At 46.4% G+C, this 13,395-nt stretch overlaps 1 protein-coding gene across 2 annotated transcripts in view; it reads left to right on the top strand.

Moving 5' to 3' along the window:
- Positions 1-938: 938 nt before the first annotated feature.
- Positions 939-13,395, top strand: part of TBC1D1 (TBC1 domain family member 1) — a 241,174-nt gene continuing 228,717 nt past the window's right edge. For both annotated transcript variants that reach the window (XM_077279915.1, XM_077279920.1), the window contains exon 1: positions 939-1,066. The gene's annotated coding sequence lies outside the window, so the exon portion shown is untranslated. The remainder of the gene's footprint in view (positions 1,067-13,395) is intronic.

Genomic DNA, 13,395 nt, shown 5'->3' with positions numbered 1-13,395 from the left:
GGTTACAGTAGAGTAGGGCCCGGCCAAAAGCGTCTACCGTGTTATGGTGGCGGCTTACAAAATCTTTGTCACATGACCCCGTCACATGACCCCATTACATGACCCCGTCACATGACCGGGGGGGCCCACAGTGTCTGAACAGCCCGGGGCCCTGGCTATCCTTAATCCACCCCTGGATCCGAGTGTCGTCCGCATACAGGTGGTACTGGAAGCCATGGGACTTTATGAGTTGTCCTAGGCCAAGGGTATAGATGGAAAAAAGTAGGGGCTCTAGAACAGAGCCTTAAGGGACTCCAAAGTTGGATGTGCAGAGAAACAAAAAGCCTGTGAAAGCAAAATGGTGCAAAATTTTTAATGTAACTGAATTGCAAACATGATTTTTAGCCCCAAATAGATGCATCTATGTACGTAAAAAAATTGTTTCCAGAGGTGTTCACCCCTTAAGCCTTCTATGTAATTTTTTCAGATGGACAACCATTCAGATCTTGCTTTTAATCTTCTTACCTGCACTCGAACAATAAAAAATAGGAATAAATTTGGTTTATCGGCTTCTTCTTTGCCATAAATATTCATACCATGAATTGTGTTTTTATGATATTTACAAGAAACGTTTCCTGATTGACTCTCAGAAATGTCTTGCAAGGATAACCCACACTGGTAAACCACAGCACAGAGAGGACACATTGCTGCAAAACTAGCAAAGTAAGGGTTACGTGACACATTTGTGCCAGCCCTCCTGTACATACCCTGGCACCCAGCTTCATGCCTGGTGTAATCCCTCCTGCTATACATATACCACCCTATAGCCCATGCACGTATCTCCTCTCATCCTCTCCCCCCATATGACCCAATCAGACCGCGCTCATCCTTTTTATGTCCTCTTTCTGTCCCTCCCCATCCCAGTCCTTCTCATGCTGTTCTGTGCTTGTTGCTTTGCAGTGTAATGTGTGGAGTGGAAGGAAAGGGCTCATCCTCTTCTGGGGTCATCCATCGTGTGTGTAACTCGCTGTTTGCTGTCCAGGCCAGAAGAATATCCCCTGCAATGCATCCCAGACTCTGCAGTCAGGTAGGTGTCACTTGTCCCATGTATCTGCATTACACACAGATCTGGTGTTTTGCCCCAGCTGGAAGGTAAATTTAGTAATTGATGCCATCCTCACGTCATTAACCCATAGGGAGGATGCACTTATTAATTACTAACCGGATGGATGGCAGAATACCAGACATCACAATAATGAGATGAAAATATGAGAACAGTCTTGTACATAGATGGAAACAGTATCCTGGCAAGATCACTAGTAGGATTAATAAAATATTGAATGCACCATTGCGAATTCACGCAGGAGGACTGATAACCGGTTGTGGTAGATCCAAAGTCTTCCCTTCCATGTGAGTTCATACATCCCTGTAGTTTCATCTTTCTATAATGTTCCTAGAATTCATATTTCATCATGCAGCACACAACCAGTTCTTGCAAGAAATTACTGCAGCTCCTTTAATGTTGATGTAGGACTTTTTGCAGCTGCATGGACCAATTTTCCTTCTTGTTGTTTCATAAATTTTTGAGGGATATGCAGTTCTAAGTAGCATCACTGTTGTGCTAAATTTAAGCCACTTTTTGATGACTGTCTTCATGGTATATCTAATGCCTTGGAATTTCACCTTTAAATTTCAACGATAAGATCCTTTTGCTGTGTTGTAAGCTGTTTGCTGAAAAAAGCAACTAAAACAGTTGCGAAAATCCAACCAGAAAAGATAAAGTTTATATGGGGATAATCAGAATCACTGTAACTGCTGTCAGCTGAGTACTGACTACTATTTAAAGCAGCACAGCACTCCTATGAATATTTTTTTTCTCATTAAATGTGTGTATAAGTGTATGTAATGTGTACCGTTCTGGTCATCTTCTCAGTGACATCAGTGCTCTTCTGACTAGCCAGCTCACTCTAAGCTCTGTGTATGAGTCAGAAGTCTCTTTTACAATGTAAGTCTAAGGAGCCTCTTTCTGTCACTCCATACTTACGTTTTAAAGCTACCTCGTACATTTGGGTCACGCAGAGCGCAGTGTGACTCGGAGAATCTGAAGACCAGTGACGTCACTGAGAGGAGAAGAATGGTGCTGGATCCCGGAGAAAGCATCAGTGAGTTTATTAACACACTAGACACAATGAAAAAGAAGCATGCAGTTGCTTTGGGATTACTATATATACAGTCTTTATTATAAATAACAACAAGCAGGAACATGGAAAACGCACGTTATAAAAATATTTAAAACAATTATTATTATTATACATTTTTATAGCGCCATTTATTACACGGCGCTTTACATGTGAAATACGGGGCAAATATAGACAAATACATTAAACATGAGCAAAAAACAAGGCATACGGGCACATAAGGAGGGAGGACCCTGCCCGCAAGGGCTCACAGTCTGCAGGGGACGGGTGATGATACACTAGGAGAGGGCAGAGCTGGTTGTGCGGCGGTTCAGTAGGTTCAGGATCACTGCAGGCTGTAGGCTTGTCGGAAGAGGTGAGTCTTCAGGTTCTTTTTGAAAGTTTCTATGGTAGGCGAGAGTCTGATGTGCTGGGGTAGAGAGTTCCAGAGTATGGGGGAAGCACGGGAGAAGTCTTGGATGCGGTTGTGGGAAAAAGAGACGAGAGGGGAGTAGAGAATGAGGTCTTGAGAGGATCGGAGGTTGCATGTTGGTAGGTACCGGGAGATCATGTCACAGATGTATGGAGGAGATAGGTTGTGGATGGCTTTGTAGGTCATTGTGAGGGTTTTGAACTGGAGTCTCTGGGCGATAGGAAGCCAGTGAAGGGCGTGGCATAGGGGAGAGGCTGGAGAATAGCGGGGAGACAGGTAGATTAGTCGGGCAGCAGAGTGTAGGATGGATTGGAGAGGTGCCAGAGTGCTAGAGGGGAGGTCAGAGAGTAGGAGGTTGCAGTAGTCGAGGCGGGAGATGATAAGGGCATGTACTAGTGTTTTTGCGGTGTCGCGGTCAAGAAATGCGCGGATCCGGGAAATGTTTTTGAGTTTGAGGCGGCAGGAGGAGGCAAGGGCTTGGATATGTGGCTTGAAAGAGAGGGCAGAGTCGAGGATCACCCCGAGTCGAGGATTATCAAAACAATTGATAATCCTATCAAGGTGTGCCGATAATAAGGCCACCACCAATCTTCATCTGCCTGGTATTGTTTGAATTCACATGATTTATAAATATGCAAACATGAAACCAATAAATGAGAGTTGAAAAACTCATATAAGTCCTGGGGATAACCAAAAAATCTAAATAATACAATGCAATTCAATGTAACAACCTTGTAGTGAATTGGGAAAAAAAAATATACGGTATACGTGTGTTAAAAACCTCATGAAGATATAGAGCTAGATAATATGTGCTCACTGTAAGACTATGTGCGCACATTGAGTATTTGTTTGCAGAAATTTCTGCAAGGTTTCTGCATGTCTTGGCAGGAAAAGGACACGTTTTGCCACAATTTGTGGTGTGTTTTTGCCGCAGTTTTGTATGTGTTTTTTTGTACAGCATTGAAGGCTTTTTTTTATCTAAATATATTTAAAAAAAAAAGTTTTGTGATGTAATTTCTTTGTTCAACACCTTTTTCATTCTGATGCAACAGCATCAGAGTAATGGGATAAGGGCTTGGTGTCAGCAACTGTCATTGACATCTAGCCCTAGGCTTAGTGATAAAAAGGTGTCAGCCTGACACCCTCATTACTAAACTGGAAAGTAAACACAAACACACACACATATGTCACCAGCCTATGTAGGAAACATTAACATAATGAACCTACATAGGCTGTAACCAAACAGCAACTTTTGATTCAAAGAAAATAAAATGAGCGTGGACATAGGGTCCTCCTATACAATTTTACCACTAAAGGCTAGGCAGACAGCTGCAGGCTTATCTTAATAGCCTAGGAAGGGAACATGGATATTGGCCCCCTCGCAGACTACAACACCTAATAATATCCATACATATAAACCATGAAGCATATAGCAGAAAGACACCAAATAGTAAGCTTCACACTAGGCAATAGAATATGAATGATTTTATTAAATACAACAAAACATCTTTACAGTAGCAGTAAGGGCATACTTCCAAGTACAGGAACATGGGGGGCTATCCAAACAGAGATTACCATAATTATAATAGTATCATGATACAGACATAGAGAAAGTGACCATATGATGACGTCACTGTGCCAGTAATCGCATGTAACACCGCTAAATAGCAACATACATAGATATAAACAGACAAAAGTAAAGGTATAGTTACCAATGGGAAACACTGCAGGACAGCCCACCAACACCCGACGCGCGTTTCGCACCGAAATGCTTCGTCTGGGGGATCATTTCGGTGCGAAACGCGCGTCGGGTGTTGGTGGGCTGTCCTGCAGTGTTTCCCATTGGTAACTATACCTTTACTTTTGTCTGTTTATATCTATGTATGTTGCTATTTAGCGGTGTTACATGCGATTACTGGCACAGTGACGTCATCATATGGTCACTTTCTCTATGTCTGTATCATGATACTATTATAATTATGGTAATCTCTGTTTGGATAGCCCCCCATGTTCCTGTACTTGGAAGTATGCCCTTACTGCTACTGTAAAGATGTTTTGTTGTATTTAATAAAATCATTCATATTCTATTGCCTAGTGTGAAGCTTACTATTTGGTGTCTTCCCCCTCGCAGACTAAAAAGATCAGCGCTTAGCTGCCCCAGAAAAGGCACATCTATAAGATGTGCCAAATCTGGCACTTAGCCTCGCTCTTCCCACTTGCCCTGTAGCGATGGCAAGTGGGCTGATGGTTGGGTGGGTTGATGTCACCTTTGTATTCTCAGGTGACATCAAGCCCTGAGGTTAGTAATGGAGAGGCGTCTATAAGACTCCCCCATTACTAACCCCATCAAAAACAAAACACCCACCCAGAATAAAGTCCTTTATTTGAAATAATGATACAGTCTCCTTTATTGAATCTAAATTAAACCATACTCACCGAACGCCTAATCCACTGACGCCAATGTCTCCTACAACAAAAATAAAATAATAAACCACAATATTCTTCACCTGTCTGCATAGAAGATAATCCATAATGTCCCCCGACGATCCTGATTACTTTGAGAGCAGTCACTGATGTGGCTGCTCTCAAAGACAGTTGGCACTACACTGACTGGAGGTAATCGCTTCCTCAATGTATCACTGTGCTGCCGAGAAAGAGGTCACCGGAGTTCATCAGCTGATCAGCTCCGGTGATCTCCCTTACGGCACCACTGCTGCGTGAGAAAGTTCTCATGCAGCGGTGGTGCCGTAGGTAAGAGCACCGGAGCTGATCAGCTGATGAACTCAGGTAAACTCTCTCATGGCAGCTCAGTGAGAGGCTCCGGTCACACTATCAGTATTTTACATCAGTATTTGTAAGCGAAAACCAGGAGTGGAATAATCAGAGGAAAAGTATAATAGAAACACGTCACCACTTCCCTATTTATCACCCACTCCTGGTTTTGGCTTTCAAATACTGATGTAAATTACTGAGCAAATACTGATAGTGTTACCATGGCCATACACTGCGCAAGCGATTACCTCGTTGTCAGTGTATCACCGGCGGCCAGGTAGAGCAGTCACATGATGTGACTGTTCTACATGTGAGATCGCCGTGAGACACTCGGGATTGCGTGGACTACTGTGGAAAGGTGAGCATATGGTGGTTTATTATTTTACATTATTTCTAGGAGACGAGGGCATCAGGGATTGGGCGTCAGGTGCGTATAATGTGTTTTTATTTGAATATGTATGTAATTATTTCACATGTTTGGTTTTTTTTTTGTTTTTTTTAAGTGTCAGCACAGGTGCCGGCTGACGAGACTACTTCTCCCATCAGTGGCTCCTGCCATCACTGTTATCAGTGACAGCAGACATAGCCTGATGGGAGGAGTAGTCTCATGAGCCCACGCCTGCTGACATGCGGTAAGCTTTTTACTGTAGGTCACTGCTGCGGGTCACAGTATCTCTGCGGGGTCACGCTGTCAGATGAAATTGTGACCCCGCAGCATTCTGACCGACGGTCTTACCGGCGGTAGCATTACCGCCAATATGAACCACCGTGCTGGTGTTTCCTACGTTGTCACACAGATGACAGCATGGGAAACACCATAGGAAGCCGGTAAAAATGCAAACAAAAACACAGCAAATCTGCAAACATTTTTATACCTGCGTTTTTGCTGCGGATTTGACTGACTCAATTGAATGTGTGGAAAACGGACAAAGACTTCACATGGTGCAGAAAAACCACACTGTAAATACTCAAAGGAAATTTACTGACCATGTGCACAACACTTTAGGATTGTCATTGAATTAGCTTGCTTAAGGTTTCCATAACGTTTTTGGTCAATTTCCGAGCGTAAAAAAAAAAATGCAATTAAATTGCATCAAAAACGCACTGTGTGCACATGAGTGTAAAAAATAGTGCAGAAGTAATGCCCAATTTATGCCAAAAACAGAACAATGAATGACCATATAGGAATCAAATAAAAAAAATGATAGAGAAAGCAATAACAGGGTGAGCTAATCAATGAAGTCCTGTGAAATAAGGTAAAAATGGGATGAGGAAAGATCCCCACGTGTATCACCACTAATTTGTGGCTTCCTCAGGGGGAAGAGCCATATAATAACACACTACACACCACAGTGAGTGACATATACACACATTTAATGACGCGTTTGTGTAGGTCCAAAGACATACTGATAGGGAAATTAGATTGTGAGCCCCATCGGGAACAGTGATGATAATGTAAACTGTAACGCGCTGCGGAATATGTTAGCGCTATATAAAAATAAAGATTATTTATTTATTTATTTTCAAGGCCATTCCAGGCTAAGTTGATGATAGAAATGTCTACACTTTCTAGGAATGATTTGCTTACTGTTGTTAACAATTTTTTTTATAAGGTGACTTTATAAGGCCAGTCTAAATATGTTTGCCCGCTTGGTGTTTGTGAATAGTTCCTGTAACGTGATACAGTCTGAGCTGGGCCGGCCAGACGACCATTTTTAGTTTAATAACCTTGACAGTACTTTATACATGAGATCTGAGGCCGCAGGGTGAACAGGACGAACCTCCATGAAACTGCACCTAGTGATAAGGTCAGAGGCGTCCACTAATTCCCCATTATTATAACTTATATGTGTGCTATGTCCTATATCGCTTGCACAACTTCCAGCACATACGCAACTACGGTATGTTTCCTTCACTTGTTTTGTGGATGATTTCTTTTTCAGACTACTAGGTCATTTCTTGGTTACGTCAGATGTGCCACAGGCAGCTTTAGCTATAAATTACCACAGTAGTTTGATGTTAAGCTGTAGCGAATGCCATTTCATGGAACCCCACAGAATGTGGTTGAAGGCTGCATACTTTTAGCACACTGTATCTGTCACAGTTTTTAGTATTTTTGCTACAGCTTTCCCCATCTGCCTCGATGAGGAAAATTAACGCTGTAGAAATTAGAATATGTTTTTTACTATTCTACTTGTGCGACGATCTGAATTAATACATGCTCAGACAGTCCACAGTCCTCTGATCGATTCCTTGGCTGTGCTACCATATTGCCTGCTTTAGGCCATACGTTTGTAAGCCTACTTTCACACACCAGGTTTTCGCTGTCAGGCTAAATCCGGCTAAATTTTTTTCCCATAGACTTGTATTAGTGCCAGATTGCGCCGGATGACATTGCGTTTCGTCCGGTTTTCGCCGGATCCGGAAAATATGCTGTTACCGGTTTCTGGAAAAAACATCCATAGCAACGTTTTTTTGTCTCCGGCGAAAAAGCCGGAAAGGCCAGATCCGGCGCTTCCGGCTGTTTGCTAGAATGGAAGCCTATGGGAGCCAGAGAGTGCCGGATCCGGAAAATGACGGATTCCGGCACCGGATTCCGTTTTTTTAAACTGAGCATGCTCCAAATTTTTTTTATCCAATAATCTTGATATGCTAGCCGGATCCGTCGAAAAAAACGGATCCGTCACATCAGTTTTCCACAATCTGCACCAGATCCGGTTTTTCCAACATTCGCCGGATTGTGCCTGATGCAAAAAACCTGATGTGTGAAAGTAGCCTTAACCCCTTCCCGACATTTGACGTACTATCCCGTCGAGGTGGGGTGGGCCCGTATGACCGCCGACGGGATAGTACGTCATGCCCTTTAATGCGACACCGCGACTTAAGTCGCGGTGATCGCATTAAAATTCCGATGCCATCTTACCGTACGGAAGATGGCCTCGGCATTTCGGGGTATGGCGCCGCCCCCCCGGCCTCCCGATCGCTGTGATTGGCTGTTCAATTCAGAACAGCGAATCACAGCCTTTCTCACTGTTTCAGCCAATCAGATTGGCTGAAAGAGTGAGGTCCCAGGCTAGGATCGAGTACCGATGTACTCGATCCTGGGGCCGGTGCCTGGCAACGCCAGGCACTGGCCAGAACCCCCCGGATTGGCGCGATCGACGATCATATCGATCGCGCCAATCGCAGGGCACAGCGGCGGTGTTACCGCGCTGTGCCCTGTCTGTAACGCGCTCCGCAGCCCCCTCTGCTCTCCTGTGCCCTGCCTCCTTGTGCTCCGGATCCTGCAGGTGTGATTGGCGCGATCGATGTGATCGTCGATCGCGCCAATCACAGGGCACAGCAGCGGTATGACCGCGCTGTGCCCTGATGGTGACCTGCCGGTGACCTGCCGGTCACCTGCTGGTCACTTGCTGGTGACCTGCCAGTAACCTGCCTATGACCGGAGCTGTGAGCTCCGATCATAGGCTGGTGCCTAGCAACACCGGCGTCACCAGGGCCTCCCCTGATTGGTGGGATCGATGTGATCATCGATCCCACCAATCACAGGTCACAGAAGCGGTGTGACCGCTCTGTGACCTGTGTCACCTGTCCCTGACCTGTCTGACCGCTCTTCAGGAATCCTCACACTTGGTGAGGGTTCCTGCAGAGCGGTCATGCTGTCAGATCCCCCTCCTGTGCTGAGACTTGTGGTGCCACAGTAGCCTGTGACACCATAATTCTCGCTAAAAAAACAAAAGAAAGAAGACAGAAGAAAGAAGACAGAAGAAAGAAGAGAGACTACAACCGTAAGTGTTGATACCCCGATCCCTGCCCGATCTTTCTTACCCCCCCATCCCCCCCTTACCCCCCCCATCCCCCCTTCCCCCTCCACCCTCACTTTGCGCTGCGTCCGTCCGTGCCCAAATTTAGCAGCCGCCGAGCGTTGATTGGTGACGCAGTTCACCGATCAACACTCGTGCTCGCTTTTCTTTTTCACCCCCCTTAGTGCCGCCGAGCGTTGATTGGTGACGCAGTTCACCGATCAACACTCGTGCTCACTTTTCTCCTCCACATCCCCATCCACGCACCCCGCCGCTTCGTCTGAACCCGTGCCTTTCGTTTCTTTTTTTTTTTTTCCACATCCCCGTCCGCGCACCCCGCCACTGCGTCTGAACCCGTGCCTTTCGTTTCTTTTTTTTTTTTTTACACATCCCCGTCCGCGCACCCCGCCACTGCGTCTGAACCCGTGCCTTTCGTTTCTTTTTTTTTTCCCACATCCCCGTCCGCGCACCCCGCCACTGCGTCTGAACCCGTGCCTTTCGTTTCTTTTTTTTTTTTTCCACATCCCCGTCCGCGCACCCCGCCACTGCGTCTGAACCCGTGCCTTTCGTTTCTTTTTTTTTTCCACATCCCCGTCCGCGCACCCCGCCACTGCGTCTGAACCCGTGCCTTTCGTTTCTTTTTTTTTTTTTTTACACATCCCCGTCCGCGCACCCCGCCTCCGAACTTTGATAAGTGACTCGGTTCACTTATCAGAGCTCTCGTGCCTGGTGTTTTTTCCACATCCCCATTCACACACCCAGCAGGCGCCGAACTTTGATAAGTGACGCAGTTCACTTATCAGAGCTAGGGCCTGCTGTTTTAGACTTTTCCTTTCACAGGTATTTTTTTTCCCTATTTGCTTTTTTCTTTTACTTTTCAGAAGTTTGCACCAAACACTATCCCCCCCCCCACACGTACACATAGTTCCAATAAATTGCACCCAAGCACCATACTCACACAAAAAATGTCCCGTTCGTCCCGTTCGTCCCAGCAGCGCTATTCAGCAGAGGAGGCATATTCTTTTCTTGCCTCCGACACTGATAGCGAGGGAGAGGATCCCACATTCCTTTACTCTTCAGATTCTTCATCCTCTTCCTCCTCCTCATCTTCCTCCTCGGGTCCTGCGGAACTGCCTCGCAGACGCCCCAGGAGAGAAGATGACGCAGCACCCACTCCTGAAGATGAACCAGCGCGCCCTTCTTCGGACCCCATATGGACCTCGCCCCCCGAAAATTACGAGCCACTGATTTCTGATTTTGTGGCAGAATCAGGAATCAGGTTTGACACCACCGGCCTCACAGAAATAGACTTTTTCAAAGTCTTTTTCTCTGAGGATTTTACTAACCTCATGGTGGAGCAAACTAATTTGTACGCTCGGCAATTTTTGGAGCAAAACCCCAGTTCATCATTTTCTAACTGGTCTCCTGTAGACGCAGTAGAAATTATGCAGTTTTGGGGCCTGGTCCTCCACATGGGGATCGTGAAGAAGCCAGACCTTCGGCAATATTGGAGTGTGGATATTTTATATAACACTCCAGTGTTCCGAATGGTCATGGCTCGGACGCGTTTTGAGGCCATCCACAAATTTCTGCATTATTCCGATAATGCACAGTGTCCCGCACGAGATGACCCCAATTTTGACCGTCTGTTCAAAGTTCGGCCGGTCATCGAACACTTCAGCAAAAAGTTTGCTGAAGTGTACGTGCCCAAAAGGGACATCTGTGTGGATGAGTCCTTGGTTCATTTTAAGGGGCGGCTCAGATTCCGTCAATACCTGCCCAGCAAAAGGGCCAGGTACGGAATCAAACTCTACAAGCTGTGTGAGAGTACCTCAGGGTACACCCACAGCTTTAGAGTTTACGAAGGGAAGGACAGCAGGATTGAACCGCCTGAGTGTCCCCCTGTCTTGGGAGTGAGTGGGAAAATAGTGTGGGATTTGGTGCACCCACTGCTGGACAAAGGTTATCACCTCTACACCGATAACTTTTATTCCAGCATCCCACTCTACAAATCCCTCTCTGCGCGAGGTACCGCAGCCTGCGGTACTGTCCGCAAAAATCAGAGAGGCCTCCCGAAGATGCTACTTGGGCAGATGCTCAGAAAAGGTGAGAGCAAAGCCCAATGTAGCGACCACCTGCTGGTGGTCAAGTACAAGGACAAGAGGGATGTCCTTCTGTTGACCACCATACACGGTGATGGCAGCGCCCTCAGCACTGTACGGGGTACCTCTACACAGGTCTGCAAACCGGACTGTGTACTGGGGTACAACAAAAACATGGGGGGCGTTGATCTCTCCGATCAACTCCTCCAACCGTACAGTGCTTTGAGGAAGGCCAAGGTGTGGTACAAAAAGCTGTCGGTGTACATCGTACAAATGGCAATGCTTAACGCTTTCCTGCTGTCACGATGTGCACGCCACACCGATACGACGTACCTTCAGTTCCAGGAGGTAGTGGTTAAGGCCCTGATGTTTGGCACGAGGGAAGGAGCGGGCCCCAGTACTTCCGGAACTGAGGGTGCTCGTATTGTACCAGGTCAGCATTTTCCGGGGGTGGTCCCGCCAACTGGTAGAAAAGGTAAGCCGCAAAAAAGGTGCCGAGTGTGCTACAAACGAGGAGTACGCAAGGACACCTGTCATGAATCCCCAATGGCTAGGGATAGCACAGGACAAACAAAGTACAAATAAATAACGGACGAGCTCTAGGGTGATGGAACCTGGGCTGACCGCTGCCCTACGCCTGACAAACGCAACTAGAGATAGCCAGGGAGCGTGCCTACGATGGTTCTAGACGCCACGCACCAGCCTAAGAGCTAACTAGTACTGCAGAGAAAATAAGACCTCACTTGCCTCCAGAGGAATGAACCCCAAAAGATATAGTTGCCCCCTCACATGTATTGACGGTGAAATGAGAGGAAGGCACACACATAGAGATGATATATATAGTTTTAGCAAATTGAGGCCCGCTGTAAACTAGAAAGCAGAAAGATACAAAAGGGGACTGAGCGGTCAGCAAAAAACCCTAATCAAAAATACCATCCTGAGATTACAAGAACCCATGTGCCAACTCATGGCACATGGGGAGAACCTCAGTCCACTAGAGCTACCAGCTAGCATAGAGACATAATTAGCAAGCTGGACAAAAAAACCAAAACAACTGAAAATCAGCACTTAGCTTATCCTGAAAGATCTGGGAGCAGGTAGGCAGGAACCAAACAGAGCACATCTGAATACATTGATAGCCGGCAAGGGAATGACAGAAAGGCCAGGTAAAATAGGAAACACCCAGCCTCAGATGGACAGGTGGAAACCAAAGGCCGCAACCCACCAAAGTCACCCAGTACCAGCAGCAACCACCAGAGGAAGCCCACAAACAGAATCCACAACAGTACCCCCCCCTTGAGGAGGGGTCACCGAACCCTCACGAGAACCCCCAGGGCGATCAGGGTGAGCTCTATGGAAGGCGCGGACCAAATCAGTCGCATGAACATCGGAGGCGACCACCCAGGAATTATCCTCCTGACCATAACCCTTCCACTTAACCAAATACTGGAGTTTGCGTCTGGAAACACGAGAATCCAAGATCTTCTCAACAACATACTCCAATTCTCCCTCCACCAGCACCGGAGCAGGAGGCTCAACCGAAGGAACAACGGGTACCTCATACCTCCGCAACAACGACCGATGGAACACATTATGAATAGCAAACGATGCTGGGAGATCCAAACGAAAAGATACAGGGTTAAGAATCTCCGAGATCCTATAAGGACCGATGAACCGAGGCTTGAACTTAGGAGAAGAGACCTTCATAGGGACAAAACGAGAAGACAACCACACCAAATCCCCAACAAGAAGTCGGGGACCCACGCGGCGACGGCGATTAGCAAACTGCTGAGTCTTCTCCTGAGATAACTTCAAATTGTCCACCACCTGATTCCAAATCTGATGTAGCCTGTCCACCACCACGTCCACTCCAGGACAATCCGAAGACTCCACCTGACCAGAGGAAAAACGAGGATGAAACCCCGAATTACAAAAAAAAGGAGAGACCAACGTGGCAGAACTAGCCCGATTATTAAGAGCAAATTCGGCCAGTGGCAAAAAAGCAACCCAGTCATCTTGATCAGCAGAAACAAAACACCTCAAATAAGTTTCCAAGGTCTGATTAGTTCGCTCCGTCTGGCCATTCGTCTGAGGATGGAATGCAGACGAAAAAGACAAATCAATGCCCA

The sequence above is a fragment of the Ranitomeya variabilis genome, chromosome 1, assembly GCF_051348905.1.
Source record: "Ranitomeya variabilis isolate aRanVar5 chromosome 1, aRanVar5.hap1, whole genome shotgun sequence".
NCBI classification, from domain to species: Eukaryota; Metazoa; Chordata; class Amphibia; order Anura; family Dendrobatidae; genus Ranitomeya; species Ranitomeya variabilis.
Note: the sequence above shows the minus strand (reverse complement) of the source record. Positions and strands in the feature narration are given on the sequence as shown.